The following is a 26,214-nucleotide window of genomic DNA, read 5'->3' as shown; positions in this document are numbered from 1 at the left end:
ATAGCTAGAAGGAAATACCTGAAACTGTTGAACTGCAACCCAGTAGACTTCATTCCTGAAGAGAATTGTATAACTATATAGCTTACACTGTGTGAACATGTGATTGTGAAAATTTTGTGACTCCCACTTCCTTTATCCAGTGTATGGACAGATGAATAGAAAAATGAGGACAAAAAACAAATGGATAATAGGGAGGGATGGGGGGTATGGGACATTTTGGTGTTCTTTTTTACTTTAACTTTTATTCTTATTGTTTTTCATGTGTGGGTAATGAAAATGTTCTAAAATTGCTTGTGGTGATGAATGCACATGTATATAATGGTACTGTGAACAAGTGATTGTACACTGTGGATGACTGTATAATATGTGAATATATGTCATTAAAACAGAATTTTAAAAAAACAGGTTTGGCAAAGTTCTTATACATGACACCAAAAGTACAATCCTTGGAATAAAAAAGTTGATAAATTGGACTTTATCAGAATTCAAACTTTTGATCTCCAAAAGACATAATTAAAAGAATGTAAATACAAGCCCAGTTGAGAGAAAATACCTTGCAAATCACATATCTGACAAAGGACTTGTATCTAGTTGTACTGGGTTGAAGCTGTTATGTACCCCAGAAAAGGCCATATTCTTTTAATCCATTCTTTGGTCCACAGTGGGTCTTGATCCTTTAATGGAGGAAACTTATGATAGCTTAGAGAGGGAGGAAAACCAGGAGAACTAAGCAAGGACACAAGGAAGCTGAAAGCAATGGAACCCTGAGAGAAGAACCAGCAGACACTGGCCTTGTACCTTCCCCTGTGACAGAGGAACCCCAGATGTCATCAGCCTTTCTTCAGAGAAGGTATTGTCCTGTTGATGCCTGAACTGGGACATTTTCATGCCCTTAGAACTAGTAAACTTTGTCTCAAAAAGTTTATAGGTAGGAAAATGTTGAAGATGTACCCAATACACTGGTAGAATGCTTTCTACCAAGTTGGTTCTCAAGAACTAATCACGTGGAATCACATTATATGTTTTTAATTCAAACAAAATCACTTATTTCTACTCTGCTAAGAAAGAGAAACTTTATACTGCTTTTCTTTGTACCAGGAATTTTCTCTCCCTAATTTCAACTCTCCACATTCTTTAAACTAGAAGATTTCCATTGCCCTTGAAGAATGGGAAATGCTATCAGAAATACCAAGAGAAATAAAATAAACTATTTGCATGGGAAAACTAAGGACTGAAGTGCTGGCAATTTGAGGAAATTTCTGGAGTTATTTAAGCTGTATTTTCACCTTCCACAACTAGAATACCTATTACCACCACTACTGTACCCCTGCTACAAGCTCCTCCCCAAGTAAGAAGGTTCCTCTGTATTGGTCTGGGACAGTCTCCACATTCTATATCATTCCAGCTCCCAGTCTCTAGGTAGAAGAATTAGGCTACCTTTTTAAATACACATGGAGATTATTTTCTCCATTTTAATCGGGTTCTTTATTTTTGTTGTTAGTGTTGTGCAAGAAACGATTTGCCCTAGAAATGTAACGTGTTGCTTTTCCTAAATAGGCAGGAAAAAGAAAAGAAAAAGGCTGACTGTTTTTCACAGGTTCTAAAAATCTAACCAAATTTCTCAAGAGTTTTTTAGCTTTCTCTACACTGTTCCAATTCCTCACCTCCCACTCACTCCTCAACTTCTGTAACTGGGCTTCTATCTTCACTTCACCAAAACAGTTCTTACAAAGGTCACTAATTCCTTGTTACAAAGTCGGTGGACATGTGTCTGTCCTCATCTGCCACTGTATTTGTCAACCACCTCTCTTCTTGAAATGCTTCCTTATCACAGCCTCTTGGTTTTACTACTCTATCTCTGGTCACACCTTGGCTGGGTCCTCCTAGTCCACCAGCCATCAAACGTTGTACTTCTTCAAGCCTGGGCAGCGAGCAACCTTTTTATCTCACCCTCTATGCTTTTCCAAGGAAATAACATCCATGCCTACAACTTTAATTGCTGTATATACAGTACTATGATCACGCTCAAATTTACATCTCCAGCCTAGGACTATTCTCTGAGTACTATTATCTTTATTTTCAACTTTCTATCTTATATGTCCATTTGGAAGTCTCAGACTCAGCATATCCAAACTCAGCATATCCAAATTCAGCATATAAAAAAACAATGTATTGAGCTTTCCCCTAAAATATGATTTTATTTCTGTTTTCCCAATGTCAGTGAACCTTATGGAGTTACACTTGAGCTCTCGTCTCCCTCACCACTCAAACCTCAAGCTCAATCCATCATGAAGTCCCTCTGAGTTAACCTTTAACTCAAATCCATTGATTTTTCATCCTCTGATTCCACTAGTCTACTCTAAGAATTCCCATCATTTCCCTGCATTCATCTGACCTTTCTCTAATATGTTCTCTGTACTGAAGCTAGGGTAATCTTTTCAAAATGTAAATTTAATTATTTCCCACCCACCATTCCTGGACACCCTTGTTCCTTCTAGCTGAGTCCAAGATGGCCAACAGACACAAATTGGTCTAGAACAACTGTGACTGCGTGTGTTTGCGGATAGGAGTAAAAGAACAATACTACACTAACAAACCTGAGAATATGTCTGATTGTGTTTGCCTAGTCGTGTTTCAAAGCCCCCAAAGAAGTTTCTTGGCTTATTCACCATTTTAAATCATTTGTGCCTTTTCAGAGGAAAATCAAGTTACCCGTATAGTAGAAATCGTCATCATTTTCCAGTTTTATCTTCATGATACTCAAAAGTTATGCAACATAGGTGAAGTTCAGGGAGATTTGCCTTCTAAGAGGCAGCATGGTACAGTGGGAAGAGTTTGGCTTTGCCAGTCAAGCAGACTTGGATTTAAACCACAGCTCTGCAACTTGGTAGCTGTGTGACCTTTGAGCTTCAGCTTCCTGATTTTAAAATGAAGATATTTTATAGGTTTCTTTTGACAATTTGATGAGATAATCTATGCAAAGACGTCAGCATATCATCTGACATGGAACAGGTAGCTAGTAAATGCTCTTTCCTTCCTATCTTGCTGGGTGACGTAAAAATCCCCTAGACCCAAGACAATCTCAAGATCGCTTGCAATTTTCTCTATAGCTCAAGTTTGTTTCATAAACACTTGGAAGTAGGTGTTGAGTTGAAATTTCATTTTTTGTTTAATGTTTTAACATGTATCGAGCATTTCCTGTGTGCTATATTTCTTGTAATGCAATTAACATTTGTTATTTTATCCCTAAAAAATTTCTATGATGTGTCATACCATCCCATTATATAGCTAGAAAATTCCAAAGCTTGAGTTTGAACTCAGAACAAGTGATTCAAGAGCTGTGATTTTATCTATAGGATTCTGACCTTTCTCACTGAGAGACCCAATCCAGAAAACTGAGGAAAAATGCTGCCTTCAATCATCTAAGTTTCATGAGGGATAAGGACCTTTCACTTCGTTTTGCTAAAATCCAAAGCCAGGGAAGTTGACCATATGAAATTCTTTGCATGAAGCAATTTCATTTCATTATATTACATTGCAAGTCTTAGATTAGAGACAAATGTATTTCATTTTTCCAAATTAGTTATTACCCAAACAACCTTTCTGGAATTCTAGCATTTAATACTTCTTTCTGACAGTATTAAATAACAATACCGTAAAGGATTATTCATACAGTATTAAAGATAGGAATTTGGCAAGAAGGGAGAATTTTAATTGTGGTGTTTATAAAATCAAGAATAGTTTAGGGACCTTTCATGGCATCATGTACAAAAGTATGCAGGCCTCTATCTTTGACAAAACTGAATAGGTTTTCAAACAATCTATGAAAGGAAAGTTTGAACCTCAGGGAATATTTTAAATGGACAGGGACTGTGTACCCAGAATAGTTATGCAACATGATATGCCCTAAATTCATATATAGGGAAACATTTTTCCCCAACGCTGACTAGGTTTGAAATCTATCCCATAAGGAGCTTTATGGCAGTACCCAAAGAAAAACACATGCCTGACTGACAGCCCACAAGAAATTCATAGGAAAATATGAGAGATGTGTCTGGAACATTAGTTCACAATTCTGACTGCATTTCATTGTATTGCTAGAGCTTTGGATTCAAGAACCAATTTGAAAACCACAGAATACCTACAGTGAAACTAAGTTACTGCTTTGCTTTATTCATTCTTGCTAACCCTCAACTGTAGTTCTGTGGATTCTAATAAATATGGGTAGAATCTGTTAGTGTTTTGTGTGTTTCCTAGAGATAATAATTTGAAGGCAACGACTTTTGTTGGCTGAAAGCCTCAACTTGCCTTTGACTACATCATTTTACTAGAAATAGTGAAGATGTACTACAGTATATTTTATAAGCTTGTACAATGCTTGAATACATGGTAGGTGCTCAATGAAATATTGATCAATTGACCAATGTCTCCCAAAGGCAATGATGATTTTAAGAGAGCAGAGTTTAGCTAATAAATTCCTCTGCTTCTATGCTTTCATATGATCAACTAATTTTAATCTTCAGAGCAACTTGCAGCCAAAGTATCATCAAAATAATTTTAAAATGACAAATAAGTACGCTAATATGTCAAGACCAATTGACTTTAGAGAAAAAAGCACATCATTTTTTAAAAATACAATTCACAGTGAAATTAATAAATACCTGTGCAGACAACTTTGAATTAATTACAGATGATGAAGAGATTTAGATAGGGCTTCTTAATTCAGTTCCTATATAATAGAATAGCCCAGTCTCACAACCTAAAATAACTCTGCACTGATTTGGTGGATACACCCTAAGGTGATCCCCAGTGATTTATGCCCTTGTATAATATTCTCCTCTTGAGTTCAGGCAGAACCTATGACTTGCTTCTAACCAAAAGAATATAGCAAAGGTGACAGGATGTCACTCCCTTGATTAGGTTACATTAATACAAAAGGTGATAGCAAAGGTGATGAGATGTTACCCCCGTGATTACATTATTTTAGACCGTGATTATATTATTTTAGAAAAGACTTCCTCTTAGCACACTGGAGGAAGAGACTATCACTTGCTAGCCTTGAAGAAGTAAACTTCCATGCTGTAAGAGTGCTTGTAAGAGAGCCCCATGGCAAAAAATTGAGGGTGACCTCTAGGAACTGGGAGCTTCCTGCCCCCAACTGACAGTCAGCAAGAAAATAGGCATCTCAATCCTACAATCTCAAGGAACTGTCATCTGCCAACAACCACATAAGCCTGGAAGAGGACCTCAAGCTCCAGAAATGAATACAGTCCTGCTAACACCTTCCTTGTAGCTTCAGGAGACTCTGAACAGAGGACCCAGCAAAACCATAACTGGACTCCTGACCCATGGAAACCATGTTTTCGGTCTGCTGGGCTGCTGAAATACAGATACCATAAATTGGGTTGGCTTTTACAATGGGAATTTATTAGTTTACAAGCTTACAGTTCTAAGGCTGTGAAAATGTCCAAATCAAGACACTATCAAAGCGATGCTTTCTTTCTTAAGACAGGATGCCAGTGATCCTGGACTCCTCTGTCAGACAGCAAGGCACAGGCAGTGTCTTTTGGTCTCTCCCTTCTCTTCTGGGTTTCATTGCTTTCAGGTTCTGGCTTCCAGTGCTTTCTATCTCAGTTGCTGCACTTTTTTCTCTGTGTCCTTCTTGTAATTTCATCCTCTTGTAAAGGATTCCAGTAAGAGGACTAAGACCCACCCTGAATGAGGTAGGTCACACACATCTCAACTTAACACTCGACTCACCAAGTATACATACGGTGGAATATTGTGCAGCTGCAGAAAGGAATGAAGTCATGAGGTATGCACTCATGTGAATGAACCTTGAGCATATTATGTTGAGTGAAATAAGGCAGAAATTAAAGGACTGATATTGTATGGTTTCACTAATATGAACTAACTATAATGAGCAAACTCTGAGAGTTAAAGTCAAAAGCACAGGTTATCAGGAGATAGAAAGAGGGCATATATTGGGCAATTGATGCCTAAGGAGTACAGAATGTTCAATAAGGTTGACTGTAAAGGTTCGGATCACAATACTATGTGATGGTAGCACAATACTGTAAGTGTAATTAACAGAGCTGAGTGTGAGTATAGTTAAAAAAGGAAGACTAGAGTCATGTATATAACCAGAAGGAAAGCTAGAGGATAAAAACTGGGACCGTATAACTTAGCAAAACCTAGAGTGGACAATGATGGTGGTTAATTGTATAAATATTAAAAAACTAGAACATATGTACATCACTATTACAAGGTGTCAATAATAGGGTGGTATATGGGAAAATACAATTAATGTAAACTAAGGTCTATAGTTAACAGTAACATTGCAATATTCTTGCATTAATGGTAACAAAGGCACTATACCAAAGCTAAATGTCAATAATAGGGGGATATAATGGATATGGGATTTTTTCTTTGGAAAAAATGAGAATGTTCTCATATTAACTATAGTGGTGAATGCATAACTACCTGATTATACCAAGAGCCATTGATTGTACACTTAGGATAGTGTGTGAATAAAACTGTTAAAACAAATAATAGAGAAGGATAAGGGGTTTTCTTTTTATTTTTATTTCTGGTTTTTTTTGGAGTAATGAAAATGTTCTAAATTGATTGTGGTGATGAATACACAACTATGTGATGATATGGTGAGGCACTGATTATATACTTTGGATGGATTATATGATGTGTGAATATATCCCAATAAAATTGCATTAAAAAAAAGAGAAAAGAAAAAAAGATCCTACTCACCAAAAGATCCTACTCAAAATGGGTACATACCCACAGGAATGGATTAGCTTTAAGAACATGCTTTTCTGGTACATAGAGATTCAAACCATCACACCATGAGATAACAAATATGCATTTTTTGAGCTGATAAATTTGTGGTAATTGATTACACAGCCATAGAAAACTAATTTGATTGGTGTGGTGCTTTACATACTTCCCAAAGCCAAATCCAAAAGATATATTTTTTCAGTCCTGAGTATGTCTACCACCTCTACTTCACTATATTCACATGCATCACTGCGAATGGCCTATAAAACATGAGTGTGCTTAGCAAAATCAAAGATTTCAGTACTCATAAGATCCTTGGGGTCACACATTCTTATCTTTTTATTATACAAGTAAAGAAACTGAGCCCTGGACAGAGTAACTGACTCTTTCTCACAGACCTAGAAGGTAGAAGGGGCAAAGACAGAGATCCACAGTTAGGATCCAATTCAACATTTTTCAAAATCCTTTGAGATCTCTAATATAAAGTAACAAAAGAGCTGAAAATACAACACCAACTTTCAGAAAATGAATAGGATACATAGCTTAATAAATGTCAATATTCACAGTTAGCACTAATTAGCTTCTTGAAAATTGCATGCCCATTCTACACACTCAATTAATATATGATAAATAAAAAAGTAATAGTATCATATCACATGCAATCAACAATATGAAATATAAAAGACATAAGTCCATCCCCACCTTACCTGATTTGGAGGTAGCACAACCCTGCAGACAGAGCTGTGGCTGTGAAGTCAGACCAAACTGAGTTGGAATCCCAGCTGTAACAGCTATTCACTTGCAACCTTAGGAAATTTCCTCAAATCCTCTCAGCTGTCAGTTTTCCCATCTGCAAAATGAAGATAACAATGACCTCCATGGTTGTGGCTGGGATCAAACAAAATAATAAACTGCCTAGCATTTATAGGTACTCAATAAATGTTAGTCCATTATGTCAGAGGCATTTAATACAAATGTACATATAATTCTGCATTAGGTAACATCTTGTTTTGACAACAATTTAATGTTCTAAAGATTTATTCTTCCTTGGTTCTATCTACCCTAAACAAACTCTGTAGAAAATAAAAGCCTAAAAAAGGCTATTGAAGAAAAATATCTCATTTAACTAGGCCTGAACTTATTGACACTTAGGAACACCACACACACACACACAGAGCAGCTCAAAGATTCTTAAATTAATCATTGATTAGAAGTTTACATAATTTAGAGGCAGTAAACCAAAACCTGTTTCAAATTAGATGAAAGCAGAAAAGCGATGTGAAAGTAGTTACTGTTAAACTGGAATTCTGATTGCACTATTTATCAGGTAGTATTTCAGATAATTAAATAGAGCTATGAGTAACATGAAAGATTATAGCTATGGTTCATTTTTGCACAGATCTGCTGAGACTTAGAAATTATGTGCAGGCAGAGTTGGAAAAATTCCAGCATGGACCATACTGAATTAGGCAACAGCCGATGAAGAAGGTTTAGTTTATAGGGCCTGTCCTGATAGCTGGAGAGAAAGTGACATGTGGTCCATACCAAACGTCACATTAAAAATTAGCAGTAAAACAATTACAAGTTAATTAGAAATCTACTGTCTTGATTTCAAAGCTTAAACAATCTTTCTTGAGGCCATTTAAATCTCTTTAATCTCTGCTCAAGAAAATTTATTTTCCAGCAGGTGTGCCTTAAAGCTAAAAAAGTAGACACAATTTAAAATCATTTCCATGAGTTTCAAGCACTTCCACATGTTTAAAAAAATAGTCATTTCAATGTTGCCTGAAATCCAGGAAAGTCATGGAGAAAGGAAGCTGAGAAAACCTTAATCCTGCAAATCTAATGACACATGGCATGATGCAATGGGTTTTGAAGCCAGAAGACTTGGGTTAAGCCTCTGCTGTGCTAATTACTCACTAGGAAGTTTAGGGCAGCCTTTGTGCTCTTTTTAAACCTTAGTTTCCTCATCCATAAACTGGGAATGATAATACCTATTGTTCAAAGTGTTGTGAGAAGTGAGTGATTTACATATAGCACCTAATACAGTAAGCCCATGGTTCCCAAACTGTGCACCAGGTCACCCCAGGGCACTGCAGCATACTTACCAGGGGTATAATATGATATTTCAATTTTTTTTAAAGAAATACACCAATCCCCAAATCTGCCAGACACTGTGTCAACTACTAGCTCAAAGTAGTTCACAGTTTCAACATTAGATCCTACTACATTTTTTTCGAGGACGTCCTATCTTTGCAAAGCTGAGTTTTGCTGGTTCCCATAAAAGAACAAGTACACATGAAAATCAATGCAGAACAGGAAATGGGGATGGCAGCGCCCAATCTGACTCCAAGTTCTGATAGTTGTGCAGTGCCCAAGAGAGATCCATGCAGAACTGTCTCCCAACAGATAGGAGCCCACCAGGATGGTAGGGCATGATGACTCTGCAGAATGCATAATATATCTGAGCAGCTGGAGTACAGAATACCTTATAAAGAATAAGGCAGTGGGAGGTGGAAGCAGTTGGGGTGGGGAGAGTGGGGAAGGGAGGAGAGAACAAACCCATAGAAGTATGTTGCAATCAGATTACTGGGAAGAGCAAAAATACCGAGTATTAGGTTTATTTAAGCAGTTTTATTGAGATATATTCACATACAATACAATCTATCCTAAGTGTACACTCAATGGCTCTTAGTATAGTCACAGGGTTGTGCCATGACCACAATCAATTTTAGAACATTTTCATTACTCCAAAAAGAGAAAAACCTCTCAATCTCTCTATCTTCCCCAGCTCTACATAACTACTAATCTAATTCTATCTCTATAAATTTATTTATATTTACATTTTATATAAATGGAATCATACAATATGTAGCACTTTGTATCTAGTTTCTTTCACTCAGCATAATTTTTTAATAATGTAATTTTTTAATCAGAGAAGTTGTAGGATTACAGAAAAGTCATGTAAAAACTACAACATTCCCATATACCCCCCTATTGTTGACATTTTGCAGCAGTGTGGTACCTTTGTTACAACTGATGAAAGAATATTAAAATATTACTATTAACTAAAGTCCATAGGTTATATTAGGTATATTTTTCCCATATACCACCCCATTATTAACACTTTGTAATAGTGTTATACATTTGTTTGAATTCATGAAGGAACATTCATATATTTGTACTATTAACCACAGCCCATCGTTCACAACAGGGTTCGCTGTATTATACAGTCCCATGTTTTGTCTTCTGCCTTTCCTTCTAGTAACATTATTACCCAAAACATCCCCTTTCAACCACATTCACTAACATAATTCAATGCTGTTAATTACACTCACAATAATGTTCTACCATCACCACTATCCATTTTCAAATATTTACAATCAACCTAAATGGAAATTCTGCACAAATTAAGCATCACCTCCCCATTCTCTACCCCCATTCTATCCCCTGGTACCTATTTTCTAGATTCTAACTCTATGGGTTTGCTTATCATAGTTAGTGCATATCAGTGAGATCATATAATATTTGTCCTTTTGTGTCTGGCTTATTTCGCTCAACATAATGTCCTCAAGATTCATCCATGTTGTTTCATGCATCAGGGCTTCATTGCTTCTTCCAGCTAAATAACAGTCCATCATATGTATATACCATATTTTGTTTATCCATTTATCAGTTGATGGACACTTGGTTGCTTCCATCTTTTGGCAATTGTGAATAATGCTGCTAAGAACATTGGTGTGCAAATGTCTGTTCAAGTCCCTGCTTTCAGTTCTTCTGGGTGAATACCTAGTAGCAGGAATGCTGGATCACACAGTAATTCTATGCTTAGCTTCCTGAGGAACTGCCAAACTGTCTTCCACAGTGGCTGCACCATTTTACATTCCCACCCAGCAATGAATGAGTGTCCCTATTTCTCCATAACCTCTCCAACACTTGTAGTTTTTTGTTTTTTTAATAGTGGCCATTCTAGTAGGTGTGAAATGATATCTGTGGTTTGATTTGCATTTCCCTAACAGCTAGTGATGCTGAGCATCTTTTCATGTGTTTTTTAGCTATTTGTATTTCTTCTTTGGAAAAATGTCTATTCTAGTCTTTTGCCTCTTTTTAAAATTCATTTTATTGAGATATATTCACATACCACGCAGTCATACAAAACAAATCATACATTCAATTGCTCACAGTACCATTACATAGTTGTATATTCATCACCAAAATCAATCCTGGACACCTTCATTACCACACACACAAAAATAACAAGAATAATAATTAAAGTGAAAAAGAGCAATCAAAGTAAAAAAGAACACTGGGTGCCTTTGTCTGTTTGTTTCCTTCCCCCATTTTTCTACTCATCCATCCATAAACTAGACAAAGGGGAGTGTGGTCCTTATGGCTTTCCCAATCCCATTGTCACCCCTCATAAACTATATTTTTATACAATCGTCTTCAAGATTCATGGGTTCTGGGTTGTAGTTTGATAGTTTCAGGTATATACTGCCAGCTACACCAATTCATTAGAACCTAAAAAGGGTTGTCTATATTGTGCGTAAGAGTGCCCACCAGAGTGACCTCTCGGCTCCTTTTGGAATCTCTCTGCCACTGAAGCTTATTTCATTTCCTTTCACATCCCCCTTTTGGTCAAGAAGATGCTCTCCATCCCACGATGCCGGGTCTACATTCCTCCCCGGGAGTCATATTCCACGTTGCCAGGGAGATTCACTCTCCTGGGTGTCTGATCCCACATAGAGGGGAGGGCAGTGATTTCACCTTTCAAGTTGGCTTAGCTAGAGACAGAGGGCCACATCTGAGCAACAAAGAGGCATTCAAAAGGATTGGCTATTTTTTTAACTGAGCTCTTTGTCTTTTTATTATTGAGTTGTAGGATTTCTTTATACATTCTGGATATTAAACCCTTATTGGATATGTGGTTTCCAAATATTTTCTCCCATTGAGTAGGTTGCCTTTTCACTTTTGTGACAAGGTCCTTCAAAGCACAAAAGTATTTAATTTTCAGGAGTTTCCATTTTCTGTTTTTAATTTGTTGCTTGTGCTATGGATGAAAAGTCTAAGAAACCATTGCCTACCACAAGATCTTGAAGATGTTTCCTTACATTTTCTTCTAGGAGTTTTATGGTCCTGGTTCTTAAATTTATTTTATCTTTTTCCATTTTTAATAAATTAATGTATAAGGGGTGAGATAGGGGTCCTCCTCCATTCTTTTACATATGGATATCCATCCACCATTTGTTGAAGATACTATTCTGTTCCAGTTGAGTCGAATTGGCAGCCTTGTCAAACATCAATTTGCTATAGATATGAGTCTATTTCTGAATTCTCAATTTGATTCCATTGGTCAATATATCTATCTTTTTGCCAGCACAATGCTATTTTGATCACTGTAGCTTTGTAATATGCTTTAGAGTTGGGAAGTGTGAGTCCTCCAACTTCATTCTTCCTTTTCAGGATGTTTTTGGCTATTCAGAACCCCTTACACTTTCAAAGACATTTGATAACTGGCTTTTCCATTTATGTAAAGTAGGTTGTTCAAATTTTGATTAGGAAAGTGTTGAATATATTAATCAATTTGGGTACAACTGACATCTTAATAATATTTAGTCTTCCATTCCATGAGCACGGATTGTCCTTCCATTTATTTAGGTCTTCTTTGATTTCTTTTAGCAATGTTTTGTACTTTTCTGTGCACAAGTCCTTTACATCCTTGGTGAAATTTTATTCCTAGATATTTGAAACTTTTAGTTGCTACTGTAAAAAGAATTTTTTTTGATTCCCTCCCCAGATTGCTCATTACTAGTGTATAGAAACTACTGATTTTTGCATGTTGATCTTGTATCCACCACTTTGATGGACTCCTTTTTTAGCTCTGGTAGCTCTGTTGTAGATTTTTTGGAACTTTCTAAATATAAGATCACGCCATCTGCAAATAGTGAAAGTTTTATTTCTTTATTTCCAATTTGAATGCCATTTATTACTTTTCCATGCCTAACTGCTCGAGCTAGAACTTCTATGTGGAATAACAGTGGTGACAGTGGGCATCCTTGTCTTGTTCCTGATCTTAGAGGGAAAGCTTTCAGTCTTTCACAATTGACTACAATGTTAGTTGTGGGTTTTTCATATATGCCTTTTCTCATGTTGAATAAGTTTCCTTCTATTATGCCTTTTTCCCCTTTGTTAATGTGATATATTTCCTTTAATAAACTCTTCTTGGGTTGAAACACCCTTGCATACCTGGGATAAAACCCACTTGATTGTGTAGTATAATTCTTTTAATGTACTGTTGGATTAAATTTGCAAGTATTATGTTGAGGATTTTTGCATCTATATTCATTAGAGAAATTGGTTTGTAATTTCCTTTTCCTGTGGTGTATTTATCTGGGTTTGGATTAGGGTGATGCTAGCTTCAAAGAATGACTTAGGTAGTGTTCTCTCCTGTTCAGATTTTTGGAAGAGTTTGAACAGGATTGGTATCAATTCTTCTTGGTAGAATTGATTGGTAAAATTCCCCTTGAAGCCATCTGGTCCTGGGCTTTTCTTTTTTGGATGGTTTTTGATGACTGATCTCTTTACTTGTAATTGGTCTGTTGAGATCTTCTATTTCATCTAGAGTTAAGTGTAGGCTGTTCATGTGTTTTCAGAAGTTTGTTCAATTAATCTATTTTGTCTAACTTATTGGTACACAGTTGTTCATAGTATCCTCTTATGATAATTTTTATTTCTGTGTGGTCAGTAGTAATGCCCCCCTCTCATTGATGATTTAACTTATTTGCATCTTCTCTATTTTTCTTTATTAATCTAGCTAAGGATTTGTCAATTTTATTGATCTTCTCAAAGAACCAACTTTTTTGGTTTTGTTAATTCCATTGTTTTTTATACTCAATTTCATTTATTTCTGCTCTAATCTTTCTTTCCTTCTGCTTGCCTTGGAATTAGTTTGCTGTTTAGTTTAGTTTAGTTTTGTTTTGTTTTCCTAATTGTTCCAGGTGTGCAGTAGTTCTTTGATTTTAGCTCTTTTTCTTTTCAGTGTAGGCATTTAAGGCTATAAATTTCCCTCTCAGCACTGCCTTCTGTGCATCCCATAGGTTTTGATATGTTATGTTTCTCGTTTTCATTCACCTCAAGAAATTTACTGAATTCTCTTGCAATATCTTCTCTGACCCCCTGATTGTTTAACAGTGTATTGTTTGACTTCTATATATTCATGAATTTCCAGTTCTCTACCTGTTATTGATTTCCAGCTTTATTCCATTATGGTCAGAGAAGATGCTTTGCATAATTTCAATCATTTTAAATTTATTGAGACTTGTTTTGTGATCCAACATGTGTCTCTTCAGGAAAATAAGCCATGAGCACTTGAGAAGAATGTATGTCCTGATGTTTTGGGGAACAATGTTCTGTATATGTCTTTAGATCTAGTTCATCTATCATATTATTAAAATTCTCTGTTTCCTTATTGATCCTCTGTCTAGATGTTCTGTTTATTGTGGGCAGTGGTGTATTGAAGTCTCCAACTATTATTGTAGAGATGTCTATTTCTCCCTTCAGTTTTGCCAGTATTTTGGGGCACCATGGTTACATGTATAAATATTTATGATTGTTATTTCTTCTTGGTGGATTGACCCTTTTATTAATATATAGTGTCCTTCTTTGACTCTTATAACAGCTTTGGACTGACAGTCTATCTTGTCCAATATTAGTATAGCTACCCAGGTCTTTTTTGGTTACTGTTTGCATGGAATATCTTTTTCCATCCTTTCACTTAAAACCTACTTATGTCTTTGTGCCTAAGTGGGTCTCTTGTAGGCAGCATATAGTTGGATCATACTTTTTTATCCATTCTGCCAACCTGTGTCTTTTTTCTGGGAAGTTTAATCTGTTAACATGTTATTACTCTAAATGCAGGACTTACTTAAACCATTTTACCCTTTGCCTTTTATATGTTATGTCTTACTTTTGTCTCCCTTTTTACCCTTTTAGTTACCCTTACTGATAATCTTCATTTCTACTCTGTATTCCAAGCCTCTCTCTCTTGTCTTTTCCTTTCAGCCTGCAAAACTCCCTTTAGTATTTCTCAGTTTCTTGTAGGGCAGGACAGTTCTCTCACAGACAAATTCAGTCACTCCATCCTGCTCTTCCCTGGATGATGTACAGCACTCCTCTGGCCTTTGGAAGCCTAGAACAGTTGTTTTAGACAGTTCCTGCCTGTTCACGAGCTGTTTTTAAGGAGGTGTGACTCCTGGTGTGAGTAGCTCCCTACTCTGCCATCTTCCCAGAAGTCTTCCAATGAGAGTTTTAATGTTTGTTCACCAACACTGACCCAATGCCAGCCTCTGGTAGGTGTTCAATTATAATAAGTGAATCAATCAATGAATGAAAGACTTGCTTTGTCTTGAAAAGAAGGGAGAGCCATCAAAATTTTAAATGAAGAAGCAAATAATTGTATCTGGCACAATATGTCAAGAACATTATTGTTGAAAGGAAACAATTTTTTAGGTACTTTGCATACAAGTAGAAGGCTTTTGCTATAAGACAGGTTACTGGAAATAAGGGTCTAAACTAAAGGAGGAACATTGAGAATCAAGAGAAGTTGTTGATTTAGAAAGACCAACAAAAGAATCTGATGGTCAACTGGATGTAGAAATGAAGGTTCAAGGATAATTATGAATTATCTAGCAGATTGAGGGGAAGGTTGTTGAATGAATGGTGAGGCCATTAATTGAGATAGAAAACGCAAGAGAAGATGCAAGATGTAAGGGCTGGACATTGAGATAATGACATTGGAATTGTTTCATTTGCATATTAAAAGGATACAAGTGGTAACATCCAGAAGATTTCTGAAGGTCCAGAGAGAGGATGGATTGGCAGGGAGCAGTAGGCAATGAGACGATAGCTAAACAGAAAAGAGTGAAAGGAATCAACCAAGGAGAAGCTCTAGGGGCCAAAAGAGAAGAGATTTGCTTACCTATGGAAATATCAACATTATTGTGTGGGAGGAAAAGGAAAAGCTGATGAAGAAGACAGGAAAAAATGTTGGGAACCAAGAGAATAATATACTGAAACCAAAGAAAGTTTCAAAAGGGAAACTCATAAGCAAGAAGGTGTCAAATTGGATGGAGGCTGAAAAGTATCCATTGGATTTTGCCACTGGATCATCATAGGTTTCAGGAGAATAATAAGGACAGAAGGCAAATTATAAAAAGAAGCCAGCTTCTTAATTCAAGAAAGGTTTCAATCTAATTGGCATCACTTTATCAGGTGTGATTTGAGAGAAGCTGGGAAAGCACATTTCTATATCTACACCTTAAAAAGAACTTTACAAGTAGTACCCATTGGTCATCAACTAAAATCCCCTCCATTATGCATTGCTACTTGGAGTCATAAAGTCTTTTCCTCTTCAAAGACTACTAAAATAAAATGCAATTACTTCTGAAAATGTTGATACTTTAAACTCTTCCTCTGAAGTGTTAGCTGACAAAGATTTAGCAGAGAAAAAAGGTCTTGAGTAAGGGGACACCACAGTGGCCTTAGTGGTCTGCAAATAGAATAACAGAGAGGAGAGGAGCATTAAATGGGGGCTAGGGTGGGCACAAAGAAACAAGCCTCCTATTTAATGGTTTGGTTAGACGTCTTTTTGCTCTGCCATTTTTTTTTCAATATTTGAGAAAACAGGATACTTGGGGAAAATGTGATAATGTATTAGAAGTGGATTTCTTAAAGCACATGATAAATCGTAAAAAGTTACTGAATTGTTACGAGTTCTTGTCGCTACCTGGAATGTCAACAAAATCTGAAGCTACCCATACACACTTTGCTTACATCAAGCAGGTTTTTCTGGCGCCCACAAAGAGTACTTTGCCACACACCTTTTAATCTTCACAGCTTGGCAGATCTATAATGAAAATACTCAACCTAGTAACAACTTCTTTCCCGGTCAATGAATTAATCAAGCATTTACTGAGCACCTACTAGGTACCTAGCATTTGGCAATACTGTGTTTGAAGTAAGAAAATGGAGAATCAGAGCTGGGTACTATTTTAACTGAAAAGTAAATTTGTGGTATGTAAATGTTGAACAAGCAATTGTGCAAAACACAAATGAGATGGTTCCAAGTTTACCCTAATATTCATCTCACTAGAAACATAAAGGCGACAATGGGAATAAGAGAAACATAAAGGTGACAATGGGAATAAGAATTCTCTGGTGGCCAGTACACTCAAGATCTTCTCCGCAAAGGAAAATTGTTGTGAATATCTACTAGGGAAGAGAAAGAAATTATAGAAAACATATATCATCTTTTTTTTTTTTTAATCTGTCACCCAATTTCATCTAGCTTCCCCATGATTTCTTTAAGGTTTCTGGGACAAATGGGAATATCTTTATGTCTAAGGCCACTATGAAATGACAGATCCTTATTGTAAGCAGTTCCACTCATTAACCAATTATAAACATTACCTTCTAAAAGACTTAAGGAAAAAATAATTTTCTTTCACTTTGAAAGTACATATTATTTATGTATCTGATTTTTTCTTTTACTTTTCTTCTTTCCTTTTTTCTTAATTATAAAATACTTCTAGGAAAGGATTATGTTTTTTCATGGCTAGCAAATGTATTTTTTGGATGGATGGATGGGGAAACTTTTACCTATCTACCACATTATGAATAAATCAGAAAATCTTATTAATCTAAATCTTCCAATGATTTTAAAAATGGATTCTTGATTCAAATTTCAGAAGTCTTTTCCAACTCCAAATTTTAGCTCTAATGTCTAGAACAACAGAGGCACTGGTGCATTGATTATTTGCAAAACACTTTACACCACAGGGAAGAATCACAACCAACAAATGTGAGAAGAGGCTAAACACATGCAATGTGGAGATCTTGCATATAATTCACATCCGTGGAATCCACTGTTCTGCAAAGGAACTTAAATTGCTGACATGTGGCAAAACCCTGCCAATTTTAAGGCTTTTGATTATTCTTTGTCCCAGAAATTCTGCTTCTAGGCAGTCTCCTAATGAAATAGTCATGTATGTGAACAAAGATGTATTTATAAGGGTAGTCATTACAGTGGTGTCTATAGAAAAATCAAAAACTCAAATAATCAGCAGAGGATGGCTCAATAAACTATAATATTCCCATATGAGGGAAAATTATGTAGCTTTTGAAATTAATGTAGAATAATATTAAATGGCATAAAATGTTCACAATAAATGGTAAGGTTAAAAAATCAAAGAGTATAAGCAGCATATATGATATAATCTCTGACTTGCAATGAATGTTCCATCTCTACCTTTCTTTCTCACCTCTTGCCACTCTCTCCCAGGTCTCTCCTGACTCACTGTCCACATTCCTAACAAGTAAACCCCCAAATTCAGCTCAAACAGACAGAAATGAGCTATTCGTTTCTTCCTGGCACTAGGCATTCTGTCTCTCTCCTCCCTGACTCTGTACAGTACAAGAGACTCAAAAAATCCAGTTCTAAAGAGGAATTTCTATTTCCAGTCACACCAAGATACAGGTAAAAGGCTGTTAAGTCATCCCTGAAGCAAGGTCTTGGCTAGAGAATTAAAAAAAAAAATACACAAAGCGGAGTTGGGCTCGCTCCGAAGGGCTTTCTCTGGCAGGCTGTCTGGCTCAGCACAGAAACAAGAACAGGGCTGCCACTCTGGGACTACTCAATTGGGTATAGAAAGCAGTGCATCTACCTTTTTGTCTGTCTTTCAACTAGGGTCATGGGAGAATACTGACACATCAGCAACACTCACATGCTCTCCTCATCACATCTACCACTCATACCAACTGTTGGTCCTTGGGAAAATCCTTTAACTTCTCCTTTCTTCAGTTTTCTATAATGCAAAATGAGGATTGAACTCAGTTATGTCTATTTCAACATTCCATCTTGATAGCTCTACCTCTAAGAATTGCCGGCCTTGGAATTCCCTTTAACTTGGTTTCACCTGTATACAAAATTGGTCCTATAAAGCCCTAGCAATGGCTTTGACCAATAGATGCCAGAAAGAAAAGATCACCTCTGAGAACTATTCAGAAAATGGACAAAGTATTCAGTCAGATCCACCCTGTATCCATAGGCCAAACCTAGGCAGTCCAAATGTTTCCTATCACATCGGGCATTTCAGTGGCTGGGCGAACCTCTGAATTTGTACAGGGTGTGTGTGTGTGTGTGTGTGTGTGTGTGTGTGTGTGTGTGTGTGTTTAAAATCTTCTTGCAAAGGAAGCTTCCCCAAATGCCAATAGACCCCCTTGTTTGCCCAAGGCCTACAATGATCGTGCTACAATGAGATAATTCAGCAACAGGTTGTAGAATGGGGCACCTGAGGAGACTGAGAGGCTAATAGGCCTTAATCCTCACAAAACCACACAATGAAATTCTTTTGAAAAAGGCACTCATAAAAGGGAAATTACACGTCCTGCAGGGAGAAACCAAGGTAGACAGCAAACTGTTTCCCCCATAATATTTCTTACTAGTCTTTCTGATTTTATGGCATGATATGTTCTGAACCTTTTAGTGAAATGGAGGTTTCTCATTTCAGTCTAACTGCTGTTAATCTGTTCCAAATGTTCACATCGCAAGTAAGGTCTGGTAACCATCGCAGTATTGAGTTGATAATAAGGGTAGAGCTGATCACCATCTGGTTTGGTTCAAAGTACAACTTGCTGCCTAATATTGCAGAATTTGAGTTGGAAGCCCCCTGCATTTCATGAATGCCACACACACAAAAAAGAATTTAAACAAACAGCACTCCCCAATAGTCATGTGTCCCTATTTATTGCTCTATAGGTTTGTTAAATATGCAATATCACATTACGAATTCTGGCAAATTCCGGGGTACATAAACAGGCCAAAACCTCTTAAAATAAATTATGCCAGAGCAGCCTAATGATAATTTTAAAAATTCATGGTACTGATTTTCCAGAGTTATGACAGACAACCATTTTAGAAACAAGAGACATAATTTGAAATTGGTTTCTTTTTGCATGCCTCCCTTACCAACACTGCTGTTGCAGATCTACTAAAATATACTCTATTCTACCACATGATGAATAAATTGGAAAATCTGATTTATCTAGAACTACCAGTTATTTTTAACATGGATTCTTGATTCAAAAGGAAACATTTTACAAATCCTTTCCAATTCCAAAATTCTCTATTGATATTGTTACAATTACTCTGGCAATAATTTAGTTTTATACAAAGGAATATTTCTTCTAATCATATTAAATTATTACTGGTCTCTAAAGATTTCAGTAGTCCAGGTAATGAATGTGTAATAACCAGAACTATGTCCATCATATTCTCAACATATTCCCAGTGCTTAGAATTATGCCTGCCACATAGTAGGTGTCTACTTAATGAATGGGGCTCAAGAAACCCATATAGAAAGAAGGAGGATTTGGATTACAACTCCCTATTTACTTGAAAGTTCTGCTCTGTAATCAGGGGCATTTGCAAAAAGATAGTCCAAGAATACGAAGTTTTCATACACTTTGCAGAAGCATGCGATGCCCTTTTCAGGTGAATCATGTATACTGGCAGGAGACCCCAATTTCCCAAAGATTCATTGCTCATTCATTTAGGGATGCATGCCAAAATACAAAAGCAAGGTAGAGGCACAGTAAGGGAGACAGACCTCCTTAACAGACTTTTTTCATTATATGGGGGTATAAATACAGAATTACTCCAGGCACCCTTTATACTACAAGAAGACAATATTTATGTAGGCATGCATTTCTCAGATAACAAAGGCTTTAAGAATTCTTTAGGAACTTTTGCCTTAGATTTCCAATTTCTAATTATATTAATAATTGTGTCATTTTATTTTGACAAGATAGACTTTCTAATATGTCACTGCTAAGTACCACTAAATGTCTAAAGGCCACTTAAATGGATTGAATGACTTGAATGTGGTCATAGATTTGCAAGACTGGAGTAGAAGTCACCTAATGCAGCCCTCTGTATTCATTTTCAGACACATGGAAAAGTACCAAAGAAGATAAAAATTATTGCTCCTATTTTTAAAGACCTACCAAGTACATAGTAAGGACATCCATGAATGATCTTCCAAAAATCCTCTTAGAATCAGGCAGTTCTTTGCAACTTAGTTTTCTTTCTATACCTCCTGGCCTACCTGTCTGCTAAAAGAATAGCTATCATTCCCAAGTCAAAATCCTAATGTCTGCGAACTGCAGATTTTTTTAAAACTGCATGATTTCCATAATAAGAGCAAGGTTGAGGTAGAAAGAGCAAACCTACTACCCTGTTCCTTTTCAACCGTCAAACTCCTTTCTTTTCAGATTCCCCACAGCATATCTCAGAAGCCTAATGTGTGTTTGCTTTGTCACCCACTGGACAGAGAGAAAAAGTGCCTCTGTGGCATATTATAATGTGTACCAATAAATCCCCACAGTATTGAAAAAATTCCTTTGTACCATGATGAAGGTGCTTTCAAACAGTCAAGAAAGGGAATACCGGACCACATGTGCACCTTAAAAGAAACTTCATGTTCTTTGTTTCTCCCTTCCATCTGACAGCCCTGCAATCTGGGAAACTAAGCAGAACTGGGTCTGCTTAGTACTTGGATAGAAGACAGTTTGAGAATACTCAGTACTGTAGGCTCTCTCCTGTCCTTTCACCACCATTATTATCACCCCACCTGCCCAAGCAGTGTGGTGGAGAAAGTACATTGAATCCCAAATAGACAGTAGGGAAATTCAAGAACTGTTTATGAATTACAAGTCCTTACTGTGCTCCAATTCTCAGGACAGAGTTTTAAAGTCTCTTCTAGCTCTAAAGTCTATAATTGACTTTCATAGTAAAAGTCCATTTGTTCATAATGGTTGGAAACTGAGTGCTCTGATGGATTAATAAATCTGAAAAAGTAGAAGAGAATTAAATGTATGTAAGAGTGAAAGTATCCTGAACTTACATTCTACTCTTTTTCCCCTGTATTATTTTGGTCTGACTACTCTTCCATGACCAAATTGCATTTTCCCTCCACTCTGCAATTGCAAACTGTTTTGTCCTCAAGACCAAGCTCAAGTCTCACCTTCTGCTTGAAGCCTAATTATTACATCCTCCATTAAACTATCTTCTGAATCTCTATTATACCATAGTCCCTACCCTATGGTTCTGGATTAAATTATTCTCTATTATTTTCATGTGTTAGCCTTATCCTCTTACCCCAGTTGTCAACTCCTTGAGGAAAATTAAACTGCTATGGCACTATTCCTTCTTTTGCCATCTACTAGATGTGTGGCCTTAAGCAGGTTCTTGAGACTCACTGCACCACAATTTCTTCATCTCTAAAACAGCAAACAATGTGAAGCTTAACTGGTTTTGGGGGACATAGTAGATAATTAATAAATACATGCTGATAGATCAATATTTCCTTAATAATTTAGAAAGCACTTTATTATTTTAAGTACTTCAGGATCATAGTCATAAATCAGTTTCCATTGGACAGCATTTTGGGTCTGGGAATAGGATAACCGGATGATTTCATGCTGACTTGACTTTAGAAGTTGATGTTAAAAAGAAAAAATCCCTATTAACAATTTTACTTCCTTTGTCTCTGCCCCTGTCAAATAAAAGAATACCAATGAGATATTTGTTTGAGCTTTGCTTATTGTTTCTATTAAAAATAAAGCTTAATTTACTATATCCCCATATTAAAAATTAAGTATATGACTGCTGAAAACCCATAAGAGGCAAAGAGAGCATCCTGAAAGAATCTGCTACAGACAGGGATTTAGATCCCTCAGCCTTTAGGTACACCATTCAAAGAGGGGTAAGAGTCCTTCCCCCATGTGGGACATGACTCCCAGGGGTGTAAGTCTCCCTGACAACAAGGGACAGAACTCCTAGGGATGAGCTTGGCCCTGGCATCGTGGGATTGAGAATGCCATCTTGACCAAAAGGGGGAAAAGAAATGAAACAAAATAAAATTTCAGTGGCTAAGAGATTTCAGATAGAGCTGAGAGTTCATTCTGGAGGTTATTCTTATGCATTATATAGATAATCCTTTTTAATTTCTAGTGTATTCAAAATACCTGAACGTGTTTAACAGTAATCCACTAGACTTGATTCTTGATGATAATCATACAACTATATAGCTTTTAACGTGTAACTGTCTGATAGTGAAAACCTGGTGACTGACACTGCCTTTAACCAGTATATGGGCAGATGAGTAATAAAATAATGACAAAAATATATATAAATAACAGGGGGTATAGGGGTATGGGGTGGTTTGGGTGTTCTTTTTTATTTAAAAAATTTTTTTAATTTTTTATACTTTTTTATTTTGGAGTAATGAAAATGCATGAAAATTGATTGTGGAGATGAATGCACAACTATATGATGATACTTTGGATGGATTATATGGTGTGTGAGTATATCTCAATAAAATTGCATTAAAAAAAGAGGGGTAAGGGTAATTGGCTATCATGGGTAAGCAGGAGGATTATGAATATTATCAAATGAACTTGATTAGGGCAGGCCAAAATTTCACCCACCTTATCTGTCTTTCCCTCTAGTGCCATACAGAATATCCCCTTTGGGGGTGATGGGCTTAGCTCACTAAGAAATTTTTTTCTCCTTTCTCTTCTAAGAGGAACAAACAAAAACAAATGGTGAGAAAGTTTAACAAAAGTCTGCTTACCTTTAACTGTTAACACTGAGCCACAAAATAAAAACTTACAAGATGGAAGAGTGTTTTCTATTTACATGTGTAGGAGTTATATCATTTTGTTGGCTGATGAAAGTTAAAACCCTCAGTATATTTCCTGTAGAAAGACCACAAATATCCAGGCATCTTGTTGTTACCATTCCACATACATGCTGAAAGAAAACATATAAAGAAACCAAGATACTTAAGTTGGTTCTTCCTGAAGTGCACTCCACAGGATTCGAGACCCCAAATCATGAACCAAAGGGTGGCTCTTGATTCAGCAAGCACATGATAAAAAGCAGTGCAATGTGTGAAAATAACTACAGAGAAAGGATTTCTCAGAAATACTGGCACAACTAGAAAAGAAATTCTCTAGGAAGGCTTATCTTGGATCTGAACTTCGACAGGATCCCCAAAGAGAAACTGTCCAGTATTTTCTGAATGTTTGAGTTGCTGGAAAGATATGTGGCTCCCACAGCAGTGCCAGCCTTCCTACCACCCACAATAGCTCAGGTAGAGGAAGCTGACTCTGGAAAAGTCATTCCTGCTCCTTTGATTTCGTACAGGAGCCTGGAGCCCACAGACGTTATATGAGCTCAATTAAAATGAAAAGAAGGCAGATTACCTTACCCTTGATTATCCAACCTTAGAGAAGGAGATTAAAGGCACAGGCAATATCAGTGATAGGACAAAGGTCTTTCATCCTTCCTACTATTGCTAGTGATATCATTCATTAAATCCTGTCCCCTGCTCAACAACTTTCAATGGTTCCCTGTGGTTGATAGGATAAAATCTAAATTTGGTAGTATGGTGATTTGACTACTGCCTATTTTTCCAGCTTCAACTCTCACCACTTTTATGGCAGTCTAGCCATACCAAAATACTTGTACTTACCTGAACTCACCATACTTTCTTATGCTTTTACCCATTTTCCTGTAACACCCTATATTTACACCACTGCTATTCCTGAATTAGGCATAGTATATGCTCACTTGCCACAAAAAAGACCCCCCAAAATAAACATAAATTATATGTATAATACACAATACATACAAAAACAATATAAGTTCCATACACACACACACAAACATAAACAAATAATATAAATTTATATCTCTCGCATATAACCATCTGGAGGTAGGGTTGGCCAGGCAGCTCTGTCATCCATAACACAGCTCCCAACTCTGGGTTCAAGCCTGCTGTTCCAATTTTCATCAAGTCACAACAACTGATAAAGAGGAAAAAGGATATGAAGGCAGTCAGCTTATTTTTATAAGGGAGTGATGCAGAAGTTGCATAAATTAGTTCTCATATGCCAGTAATCAAAATTTAGTTATATGGATACAACTAGTTATGAGAGACACCAGGAATCGTAGTCTCTAGTTGAGCAAATCTGTGACCTCCTAAAAGTCCTGGGGATCTGCAACCAAAAGAAAGAGGGAAGGATGGACTGAGAGATAATTAGCTGGCTCTGCTACACTTTCCTAAAGACTTTGGGCCATATTATCCCATACGTGAAGCCTTTGACCATCCAAGAAATTAAGCCTGTGTGCAAAGCCACTGCAAATGCTAAACTGAACAAAAAAGATTGATAGTTTAATTATCAAAAATAATCTCCCACTATCTTTCTGCTCAGTGCAGGGCAATACTATCCCTGTCCAAGATAAAAACTTAGGTATTCCCTGTGTTTTAGTTTTCCTGGACTCCTATGCCAAATACCACACAATGGGTCATCTTAGACAAGAATTTATTGGCTTACAGTTTTGAGGTTAGAAGTCCAAAATTGAGGTATCACAAAGATAATTCTCTCTCCCCTGAAGTGGGGTCCCTTTCCCTTAATCCTAAAACATCTGAAAAGCAACAGTGTTGTGTAAACGGCATTAGGCCATGGGGAGGGGGGAGTGAGACTGGGCCTGTACCAGTTAAAGGAAGCAAAACTTTACCATTTAGGGGAAGCAAAGCTGTGGTTGCACGCATCAGCCAAGTGTAACCCTTTTAACAATAACTGCTCCAAGTCCAAGTGAAACTCTTTGTAACCCTTTAATAATCAATAGCTGCTCCAGTTCCAAGTGAAACTCTTTGTGAAATTGTTTTTGCGAAATTGTTTTTTATGATCAATAACTGCTCCAGCTCCAAGTGAAACTCTTTGTGAAATTGTTTTTTGTGATCAAGAGCTAACTGCCAACTCTGCTTCTGTTAGAATAGCTTGCTTGCTTGCGTTTCTAGGACACAGTTTCTGTCTATATAAGGCACCAGCGCACACAGGTGGGGGCTGCTTGCTGAACTCCCTGCGTGGAGTGAGAGACGGCAGCCACCGGCTAGCTGGCTAATAAAGGCTCTTTAAATTCTGTTTGGCTGTCTTGTACTTTAACTCGCAGGCACTGTAACATTTGGAGGCCCCAGCGAGATATCTCAGCATTTGCTGAGGCTCATCGGTCGAGACAAAGGTCTGACTACCAGCCCTCCCCCAGGGGGCGCGCGCTGAGAGACATTCCTCAGCCCCAGCGGAAAACCAAGTGGTCAAGCCTCGAAATTCAAAAATCTGCCTCTGAAGCCGTCTGGACGTGGGCCCACAATGGTAAGAGATCTCTAATCTGGTCTGGTGGGGTACCCCTGTAGGGTCTTTAGGAGGGCTGGACGCAGCCATAACTCCAAGACCCGGCCTTGGACCACGACGGTGGCCGGTGGCCTCAGGTTCAGGTTCTGGTTAGTCTCTGTTTTG

The 26,214-nt window shown here is 37.1% G+C and overlaps 1 long non-coding RNA gene across 1 annotated transcript in view; it reads right to left on the bottom strand.

Moving 5' to 3' along the window:
* Positions 1-26,214, bottom strand: part of LOC119509394 — a 292,236-nt gene that overhangs the window by 206,679 nt on the left and 59,343 nt on the right. The window contains exon 3 of the long non-coding RNA XR_005211689.1: positions 7,495-7,642. This is a non-coding gene — a long non-coding RNA (uncharacterized LOC119509394). The remainder of the gene's footprint in view (positions 1-7,494; positions 7,643-26,214) is intronic.

This window comes from Choloepus didactylus, chromosome 14 (genome assembly GCF_015220235.1).
Source record: "Choloepus didactylus isolate mChoDid1 chromosome 14, mChoDid1.pri, whole genome shotgun sequence".
Classification (NCBI taxonomy): Eukaryota; Metazoa; Chordata; class Mammalia; order Pilosa; family Megalonychidae; genus Choloepus; species Choloepus didactylus.
The sequence above is the reverse complement of the archived record's forward strand: the minus strand, read 5'-3'. Positions and strand labels throughout refer to the sequence as shown.